This window comes from Bidens hawaiensis, unplaced genomic scaffold (genome assembly GCF_021521415.1).
Source record: "Bidens hawaiensis isolate Kalapana, Puna unplaced genomic scaffold, B.hawaiensis_p1.1 tig00011632_1, whole genome shotgun sequence".
In the NCBI taxonomy this organism is placed as follows: Eukaryota; Viridiplantae; Streptophyta; class Magnoliopsida; order Asterales; family Asteraceae; genus Bidens; species Bidens hawaiensis.
The window spans coordinates 35,342-46,487 of record NW_027491910.1 but is presented as its reverse complement, the minus strand read 5'-3'; the positions used below and the strand labels follow the sequence as shown (position 1 = coordinate 46,487).

The 11,146-nt window shown below is 31.6% G+C and overlaps 1 pseudogene; it reads right to left on the bottom strand.

Annotated features, from left to right (window-relative positions):
- Positions 1–7,166: 7,166 nt before the first annotated feature.
- On the bottom strand, positions 7,167–7,592 carry LOC143538471 (copper transporter 6 pseudogene; annotated as a pseudogene).
- Between the last annotated feature and the right edge of the window lie 3,554 nt (positions 7,593–11,146).

Here is an 11,146-nt window from a genome sequence, read left to right as displayed (position 1 = left end):
CTACCTTTCAAAACCAAGGAAATGTGAAAGGGATGATGAATGGTAGGCTAGAACTTCAAGATAGGAGTTCCTCAAGCTTGTATACCCTTCAAGCCTTCAAGCAAACACCTTGTAGCTAGGATTTGCACTCAAAAATTTTCTTCCTCCCTTGGCTCCTCCTCTTGGCCGAAAATTAAAGAGAAAAGAAAGAGAGAGAGAGTAGAAAATTTTTTTGTTACTTGCAAAAAAAATGAGAGTGAAAGAGGAAGTAAGTGTGTATCTTTTGGCACCACCCATGGCACCAATTTGAAACCTTGCATGTCTCCACTAACATTTGAAATAACAATAAAATAATAAGAGAGAAAGAGATTCCTTCCTTGTTATTATTATTATTATTATTATTATTATTATTTAAATCTTGCATTTATATATTTGTGTTATAAAACTTATTACTTATAAGTGTAACACAACATATAGGCAACATGCTAGGTAACCATTTTCACATATTGTTATTTAATCATCTTAAATAACACTATGGAATGTTCTCTCTCAAAATATAAATCATCCATATGATTTATTCATTTCACAAAAACATTGTATTTAGAAACCTTTTTCCAAATAACATAAGTGTCAATATTTATTTACTTATGATCATATCATATATAAACAAATATAATTGGTGTTTGTCTAGCTTGTTAATGGGTATGACCCGACTTGGATCATAACGTACTAGCCACATCAATTATAATATGTGTCTTGGACAGACCGAGTCCAACAATATTGTCTCAAATCATAGATGTGAAAAAACCCTAAAACTTACGAAACCCTACACCCGGGAATGATTACGGTGGATTAGTCTCTCATGGTTGTGGAGACCATCTTTACTTTTGTTTTGCTCTCTTCAAAAAATGGATGTTAAGTGATGTTGAACCCCAATGGATGTTAAGTGATGTCTCAAATCATAGATGTGAAAAAACCCTAAAACTTACGAAACCCTACACCCGGGAATGATTACGGTGGATTAGTCTCTCATGGTTGTGGAGACCATCTTTACTTTTGTTTTGCTCTCTTCAAAAAATGGATGTTAAGTGATGTTGAACCCCAATGGTGTTGAACCTCTTTTATAATTGTTGTTCTCCTCCCTGTCCGTAAATGCCATCCGTAACTGCCGTCCACCGATCTCTTGGTAACCCCCAAAACAGTCGTTCCCATTATGGTGTAACTGCCAGTTCAAAAACCTACTCAGAATTCTTTACAAAGCACCCTATATTTCCCATGTTGGGCTGCCATATGATTTCCCTGGTGGGCCTCTTAAGCCACTTTACTATTTTGCTCAAGTTCTTTTGAGTTTGTAAAAAAAACATCCAACCCACTAATGGTGGAGTCCACTTCAATTCTTCATTTTCCGGCTCCATTTAATCAGTTTTTGGCTCACACCACGTTAAAACTCCACATATTATTAATCTATATGCACACATTTCACTTTCTTTTAAATTGGTAACATAATGTTACCGATTCTTTTAATTTCACCATAGGTTTAATCACTTGTTCGAGCATTAATATGAAGAGTGAATACGCACACGTCTTCCAATGTTTAATATAATAAACGTTTTAACCTGTGCTCTCTTGAAACCTACAAAACATAAAAACACATTTGATTTACCATAATCTTAACAACAAATTAAATAAAAACTATTAAATATACTATTTAAATACATTAAATACGTCCGACCATCAGGATTTCATCCCATAGCTGCCTAATTATAGGCAAAAAAAGTGTTCCTTCGCGTCACGCGAAGGACAAACACTTGCTAGTTCGCGTAGCGCGAACGGCTAATAAACCACCTCAGGTTTCTTTTGTCTTTCGCGAAGCGCAAAGTATCATTCGCGTTGCGCGAAGTACACCAATAGGTCTGGTGTTTTGACAACCAGACTTGCCACGTGTCACCATGTGGGGACACGTGCACTATGACGTGTTGCCACGTGTCGTTAGGGAATCGTGGGAACGTCTCACGACCTGGTAAACAAGAGAAAACAACGAATAATCCATTAATTATACAATATATTAAGGATACATGTTACCTTGGAAGATACCATATCCTGGAGTTATCCTGAACATATTGCTTGCTTAGGATACTAAAAATTCGATGCTTAACACATATCACATATGATTGTATTTGTAACTAAGTGGATCACATCGAATAATAAAATGGATCAGTTTTCAAAATATATTTACTCTTTAGTCCTTTAACTTTGAGGTGTGATCTAAATGAAATAGAATTTGTATAACTTGGATATTTTTATATTTTACCCATGTAGTTTGCAAATTGTTTAACTTTAAAACGTTAAACCTTCATTAATTGCACAAAATGAATTGAAAGCGACAAACGATAACCGTAAATCCTCGAAAATCAATACGAATCGAGAATATAATGTTAACGATAAATGATGAACAACAATACATTAAACGACAAACCGATTCGGTTTAGCGAATGCAAATGCAAATCCAAATACAAACAAAATAACGAATACGTGCAACGAAACTTATGATATATGTGATACACACACACACAATATTAATAAACAAAAACGAAAATTTAAAATGGGTCGGTTTTCAAGTTTGAAAAGTAACGAATGTTACATTTAGGATCTGTTTGGTATGGGTCAATGGAATGAATAAGGGAATGGAATGGACGTGGTAATGAAATGAACAAAGGAATAAAATGGATCATTGCATTCCATTGTCATGTTTGATTATCATGTAGAAATGAAATGATTCTTCACTTTATTATTATTATTATTAAACATTATTATTGTTAATAATAATAATAATATTTTCTACTAATAATAAAATGATAATATTTATTATTATTATTATTATTGTTGTTGTTATTATTATTATTATTATTATTTACTTATTATTATTATTATTATTAGTAGAATATAATAATAATTAATAATATGAATATTCATAATAACTAGTTTTTAAAACCCAGGCGTTACAACGAGATTATTTAAACGAATAAAAGTAATCGTAAAAACGTTGAATCACACATGCACGTTGTAAAATGTTAACTCACCAAATTTAAATATAATAATAATTCTAATATAATAATAGTTATATTATATTATACAAATCAATAATAATAATAATAATAATAATATGCTATAATAATATTGACAATATAGCAATAATTATAATATAATAATTATTATTATTATTATCATTAGGGTCAAGTTATTCTACGAATAGGGACAAAAATAAGAAGGATGAGAAGGATTTCTAGCCACAAAAGAAACCCCTTAAACAAAAATAATGAAAATTAATAAAAAAATCATAACTCAAAATTTAATAAAAAAATGAAAAATGTAAAAACGCAAAAATGTTTCCATCGTCTTTCTCGTTCTGAAAAAATAATAAATAAAATAAAAATAAAAAAACTTTTGAAAAGACACAATGTTGAGAAAAAACATCATTATGTTTTTTTATTTGTCATTATGTTTTGTGTTTATTTCCGTTATTGATTGTGTCTTTTTTTCTTGATACTGTGTTATACTACTCAACATTGTGTTATATTTTGTTTGGCATTATGTAAAATTTTGCGACCTATTGTGTCTATTTTAGTTATAATTGTGTCTTTTGTTCATGTTCGTCATTGTGTCTTTTGTCTATGCATTGTGTGTTTTCGGCGTTTTTTTTTTGGAACGGGAATGACGGGGAAGCATTTTGGTTTTTTAAATTTTTTTATTTTTTATTTATATTTTGAGTTATGATTTTTTTATTATTTTTTTGGAATTTTTTTAGGGATTTTTTGTGTGGCCACAAATTCTTTTCACATTTCTCATTGTTGTCTCCATTTGTATTTTAACTTTACCATTATTATTATAATTGTTATTATTATTGTTGGGTCATTTCATAATCGGAACGCTTATCAACCAACTGTCTTACCAGTCTACCAAATGATTGAAATAGACTCTAAGCGAACAACTTATGTAACCGGTTTCAGTTTCGAGTTTCGACCGACCAATTCTTTTGGTTTCGAGAAGAATGTATATAATTGTATGAACAGTTGAGTGACCGAAAAATAAAATCAATGAATATCACATTAATTCACTTTTTTCGTTTTAAAGCATATATATAACTACATTTTTAATTTCTAAGTTTTACTTTTACACAATAAGTTACTTAATAATTTTTATATTTTTTTGGTGGTTGTTTTTCTTTTCAGTATTCATTATAACACAGAGTTTTGTGAACTTTTTTTATAAATTAATTTGAAAGAAAAAACCTGACACCAAAATGGGTGTTTAATCGATGAACAAAACTTTATAGTTAACCTAAAAATACCTGGGCCAACTTGGGTCAGTTAGTCCTCTCCGTGTAAGGTTCAGTAAGGCCCAATCAGCGACCAATATTTGAAATTTTAGAACGGTTAGTGTTTGAAAATATTATCGGATTTTTGACTTCCTTCAGACCTTGTGCCCAAGTTTGATAATAATTGGGCTAAGCGTCAAATCAACTTCATTTTCAGCGTTTGCTACTAGCCTACTTTAATGTACAGTTGTAAACGTGTAAACAATTTATTATTATGTGGTGTTAACTAATTCTATGACGGGAGACAAAAATAAAAATGATGAGAAAAATTTATAGGCACACAAAAAAAACCATTTAAAAATCATAACTCAAAATTTAATAAAAATACAAAAATAAAATAATAAAAACACAAAAATGTTTCCACCGTCTTTCTCGTTTTTTAAAAAAAAAATCTTGAAAAAGACCCAATGTTGAGTGAAAAATACCATCGTGTCTCATTGTATTTTGTGTTAATTTTCGTAATTGATTGTGTCTTTTTTCCTTGACATTGTGTCTTTTTTTTCTTGATATTGTGTTATATTACTCAGCATTGTGTTATATTTTGATCGGCATTGTGTTATAATTCATGATTTATTGTATCTTTTTTTAGTTATAATTGTGTTTTTTGTGCATTTTCGTCATTGTGTCTTTTGTCTCTGCATTGTGTGTTTTCGGATTTTTTTTTTTTTTGGAACGAGAATGACGATGGAAACATTTTTGGTTTTTAAACTTTTTCGTTTTTTATTTATATTTTGAGTTATGATTTTTTTAATTAATTTTTTGGAATTTTTTTTGAGGGGTTTTTTGTGTTGCCATAAATCCTTCTCACACTTCTCATTTTATCTCCCTTTGTATTTTAACTTTTCCCTTATTATGTAATCAGTTAAAACTTTTATACATTTATTTAATAAACAATTTTTTTATATCAAAATAAAAGGCAAAATTATGTTTTGATGTAATTCAAAAGAGATAGCAGCACAGCTTGTTGCAATTCGAAAGGTAGGCAAAAAGCTTGTGGCCTACTTTAGATTGGGTTTTACAATTTAAAAATGGGTAACGATGCAACTTGTTGCCCGCTTGACTTATGTTTCGATGTAATCACTAATTTTCATTAATATTAGATGCGGAATTGATCATTCACGGAAAAAAAAAAAGGCAAAAAATGTATGTAAAGTACATTAATAGATTTCTCAATCATTGCAATCATTCTAGTGTTCGATCATGTTGTTCGATTGGCTATCTTAATCTTACTAGTTTTGCAAGCAAACCTTGACGAATGCCGGAACAGCAAACCTTTGAGCAGCTCCTTCCACTGGTGCTTCTCTAACGAGAATCACTTTTTTCCATTCTCCCAACTGGCCAGCAAGCCATTCCAAGTTTAGAACTTTGTACATGCATTAGATATATTGTGACAAAGGATAGTTAATTTAAATGAGCAACTGATTATGGGCCAATGGGAATCCGGAACAAGAGTGGAAAAACGAACCATAACTCTCAAAAATAATAATAGTAATTCTTTTTTTTTAAATAATAAAGGTTTTATTATTTATTTTAGTTCAGACTTGATGTTGGTTATGGTATCCGAAATTAATATCTAGGCCAAGGTCTTTTTGTTTCATATAAGTCTAGTTAGTATATAGATTATTTTGACCAAACTTAATGATTCGGTTTTGAGTGTAGCCTGTAAATAGACTCGTTTGTAATGCGAGAAAAAAAAAACTTTTGATATCATAACAAACTTACTCTCATTTGGGTTTAACGTTTGCTAGAACATATGTAGTGTTTATCACTTCTATTCCGCGTTAGGTGGTATCAGAGCTTGTCAGTATCATTACGGCACGTTGCGTTAGAGTAAATCAGCATCCTCATTCTTATGGTGGAGATCGTGAAGTTGATGGTTTATGGCTTACCGCTTGTGTTGCCGGATCTCTCTATTAAGGCCGACGAAATCAGCATAATCGTTGAAAAACTACATAACATGATTGTAGATAGCAGAAACATCCACAAAAATAATGAAGGTTGTTACTGTGTTGCTATTCAACATCATTGTGAGCAAAGGAGGTGATGGTAGTAGTCAAAACTATCAGCATCTTGTCAACATACAGAGGTCCATGCCTTATTCCGGCTTCTTAGGCGATGAGAGGTATGTATATATTGATGATGATTCTAATGTTACAATCGATTAATCTACTAACAATGATAATGTGTTACATCAAGATATAGAGGTTGACAACAAGAATAAAGAAACTCTAAACCATAATGTTGAAGGTGACAAAAGATATTAGCATGGTGGGGGGCCAAGAAATCAAGGAAACAAAAGGTGAAGAGATCGAAACCAATGAAGTTAATAGCATAATTTGTGTCTAACTGCATGGCACTGAAATATCAACAAAATTGAAACTGTTGAAAATGTAAAACTAAAAAGGTGAAGTTGGAGAACTTTATGGAAGTATAGAAGCAAAACAACTCATCATCTAAAACTCAATTTCAAGAACTTGGTGCCAAGTTCTTTTTAAATGATGAAGAAAGATGTGGGGCCGGTAATGTGAATAAGTGGAAATGTGGTAGAATTGTGAAAAGGTGAAAAAATGATTAATAAACTCACTACATACCTTTTTAATTCGGCCATGTTGTTGGTCTTTGTTATTTAGTTACACTGAACCCTAGAATATTGGTTATGTTGACCGAAATGAATATTTCAGCTATGGTCTCTGATTTTTATTCATGCCTCTAGTAATCATATAATACTACATGTTGCATCTTAGTTTATCTAACAATTCAACCTTACACTGAATTTTGACCAGAAACCAAATAAACTGACACATGAAAACCGTTATACAAGATCTGCTTGAGGCTTGGAAGCCGCTTTAGAAATCACCCGATACTTTACTAGAAAGCACCCGATAGCATGTCCAATCACCACGAAAACAAAAACACCAACGTTGTATGACATGACACACAACATAAGGAGATAAACAAGAGCCATCCGGAGTCCATAAAACAAAGCCTGAATCAACCCGCCAATAATAGGATTACTTTCTGGCTTGACCGCCAGGAAAACCGAGAGGAGCTCGACCATAACGGCTAGAAAAAAGACAACGGCTAAAGCTAGTATGTACATACCTAGTTCCCCGTTTGGCCAGTCTTTGAATAACATGACCACATCTTTGCTCCAGAAGAAAGCCATGTGCATGACCATGCCATCCGTGGTGTTATTATTGTCCTTGGGCATGGGCATGTGATCTTTATCATGAGACATCTTCTTTATGTGGAAGAAAGAGTTAGATGGTAGTATTTTTAAGTATTTTGTGGAATATGGCTTGTGTTATAAAGGAAAGATAATGAAGGCAATACCTAAAAGTAGTATCGACAAAGCTGGGACTTATTGAATGGGGTTCATTATAAGTTTACTTTATGATCAATTATTATAACTAAAAGGTCATACTCATATTTTTTTGAAAAAAAAAATTTATGACTTTATAATAAGAATTCAATGAATTCCCGTTTACCTTTGAGGTAGAGCGAAAACATAAACAACAAACTGAGAGATAGTCTCAATGAACTTTGATAAAAACCGAATGAAAAAACATTACAATATGTGCCCCCTCTATAGGATTTTCTAGATTTGTACGTATGTGAGTATGCCAATGTTTTGAAATTACAACTTGGCTAGATATTCTTGAAATCAAAACCATGAATAGACGTATAAATTATACTAACGAAAGATTTACGTGTTTTTAAGTTTAGAAAGGAAAGTATTAAGATTGGCAATATGGAAGAAAAATCTTGATTGGTGAAATCAGAGCTATAGGGGCTGTTTGGGATTCCTTACTTTACCTTCTTATGACTTATTAAAAGTCATAAGTTTTAAGTTACAAAGTTATAACTTATCACTTATACACTCATAAAATCTAAAGGTAAAATATGAAATCCTAAACACCCCCTAGATCAATGAATTCGGACTGATAGTTGGCCAAATTGCCTACACTTTCTGTGTAGGATGACAACTAGATCATATAATTTAACTTTTTCTTAAAAGTTATGGGTCCATGACTTCACTCCTAGCTCAAGTTATGCCCATTTGAAGTTATCCTATATCCACATGATCCAAATACGAGTATTTGATTTTGGGATCAGCTTGTCATCAACCTTTAATACAAACTCTTGATTTATAAGGTATATAATAGATTCCAAGTATTTGAGAGAAGTCTAGGAGATTGAAATATTGTTATGATTATAGTTAATATGATTAATTGAAATCATTGTGGTTTGTGATATAAATAAAGAAGTTTGTTACATGGTTTAATCTCCTTTTGAAAAGTGAATTTCAATTTACAGGTCAAGTTTGCATTAAAATATTGTTGCAAAGAAAAAGTGATGACGTATACAAACGTTTTAAAAAAAACTAGCGAAAGGAGTGGTCCAAGAACTTTCGTGTATGAATCACGAAACACATTAGTTTATCATTTTTTTAAAGATAGTATAGGAGTTTTATTTAACTATTCAGTTTTTCTTTATGAAGCTAACAAAAACTACGTTTTAAGAAAATACACTAGGATAAGTTTTATGTTCAAAAAACTGGCTTGTTTGTTTATCTTCTCTTTTCATTTATCTCCAAAAGATTATTAATCTTGAAAGGCTATTTAGTTTGTTAAATAACAAAAGTTGATAAAGGTACAAGGAAGTTAAAGTTGTATATGATTTGTTTCAAATTCAGATTTTAAGAGGATTCAAAAGAAAAAAGGACTTCGATCCATACCGCAAGCTTAGCCTATAACGGTGTATACATATGCTAACCCTAAGTTGTTCGAGATCGGTAAGCTAACACTTCATACAAGCTTGAGCCTAATCCTAAACCGGAGCCCATTATATAAATGAACTCTAGCTTCACACATATATAATTGAGTAGACTCGCGTACGTAATAAAATAATAATTTTTTTATCCTAGATAACAAATATAATATTAAATATAACACTTTTGAAATAACTATACGTGTATATAAATAAGATAGTCAAATGTTAAACAAACATAATCATACGTGTATTTAAGGGGAATGGGGCGTTCTTTCTGGGAACCCGTCGAACCCGTCAAACATTCAACCACCGCTAGACAACTTAACCAGCCATCTGAACTTGTTAGTGTTGATCAAGTCCTCAAGGTTATAATAGAAAACATAATTAATTATGATAAACCTAATTGGATGTGCGAACCTGTTACAAGAGAGGGTAGCAACGGCAGACATAATTGTTTAGAAAACCTAATTGGATGTGTGTACATGATGTTTAGAAAACCATGAAGAACACGAAGAACATCACCGAAAACATAATTGTTAAAAGGTTTTAACGTGAAAATCGGTTGTATTGTTTTTAAACACTTTATCTGAGAACCGATTTAAATAAGTATAAGCATAATAAAAATCGAAATTAGGGTTTATCAAGACTTTAGATTCATGTCTTCCGGTTTAAATCCAGATTTAATGGAAAACCATGAAGAACCGATTAAACAACTTCGTTCTTTATACCACATGTTGATCAATTCCTCACGGTATAATAAAAAACATGATTAATATGATAAACCTAATTAGATGTGCGTACCTATTATAGCAGAGAGAGTAGCAATAGCAGATGAGAAACTTCCAGACAAGATTGTCATCTTGATCGAATTCCCCTTTAGGATTGTATTGTTAAGGATGTGGATTAGGGTTCTTGAGAGAGAACTGAATATGAGAGAGAAGAGGGTTACGAATTATATTTTATGTATGCGTGTTTCATGTGTCCTTTTTGATGTTGATTAGTCTCTCTTAAATACACCAAAAGGGAAATCCTTTATTAGCTAAATCAACAATTACCAAGCTAATACAATAATAAGGTATAATTGTTTATTATTTTGATCTATGTAACTTATCGACGCCCAAGAACTATAACATTGTTTTCAGTAGGATCGGGTTTGCTATTCAAAAAGGGGTGACGGCGCAGCTTGTTGCCCTTTACCCACTTCTCTATTGTAATTGGATCCTTTTGATTTTAATAAATTTGTTATCTTATAAATTACCTAATGATTATAATGACCATACACATAGCGGCGACACTCTACCGATGAACCCACCTCTAGGTCAATTTATATTGTGTTTTTAATAATTGGTTTAGAACAATTTGGGATTTTCATTTCTCTCCAAATTGGTTTAGAACAATTTCATTTTATCTTCTTTTGACTTTTTCCCTATTTTATCTCAATTACCTTCACGTTATGTTTCCAAGTTCATTTAACGTAAGAAAGGAAAGGAAAACCTTTTCATTTATTTCTTTCTTTTTATTTCTTTTCTTTTTTTTTTCCTTCCATTCAATTCCTAAATGAAAAGAAATAATTTACACTACAAAACCCCTATTTTTCTTTCCTTTTTTTTCTTTAAATGAAACTCAAAAACACAAGCTTCCTCTTCTTTCCATCTCTTTCTTTCCTTTCATTTCTTAAATGAAACTTATGCAAAGCGCGTCACTCCTCTATTTAATTGGGAAATGATTGAAAAGCCACGTCGGATTTTAGGCCTTTTTCAATTTCACAAACAGGCCTTCTCTTATGTTAGTGAACGGTGAACATCACAAATCTGTTGGGCCTCAGTTTGGACTCAGTTGAACAGTTTAGTGGATTTGACAGTAGGACTATCACTATGTTTTACGATCTTTCCATTTTTTTTTTCCTCAATTGTTTGAAACAGTACGTGAATAAACCATGTGATGCTTGTAACGTTTGTAGTATTTTGAGTCTACTAGACTTGCATGTGTGTCATCCTTGTCTTATAGTATTCTGCATTT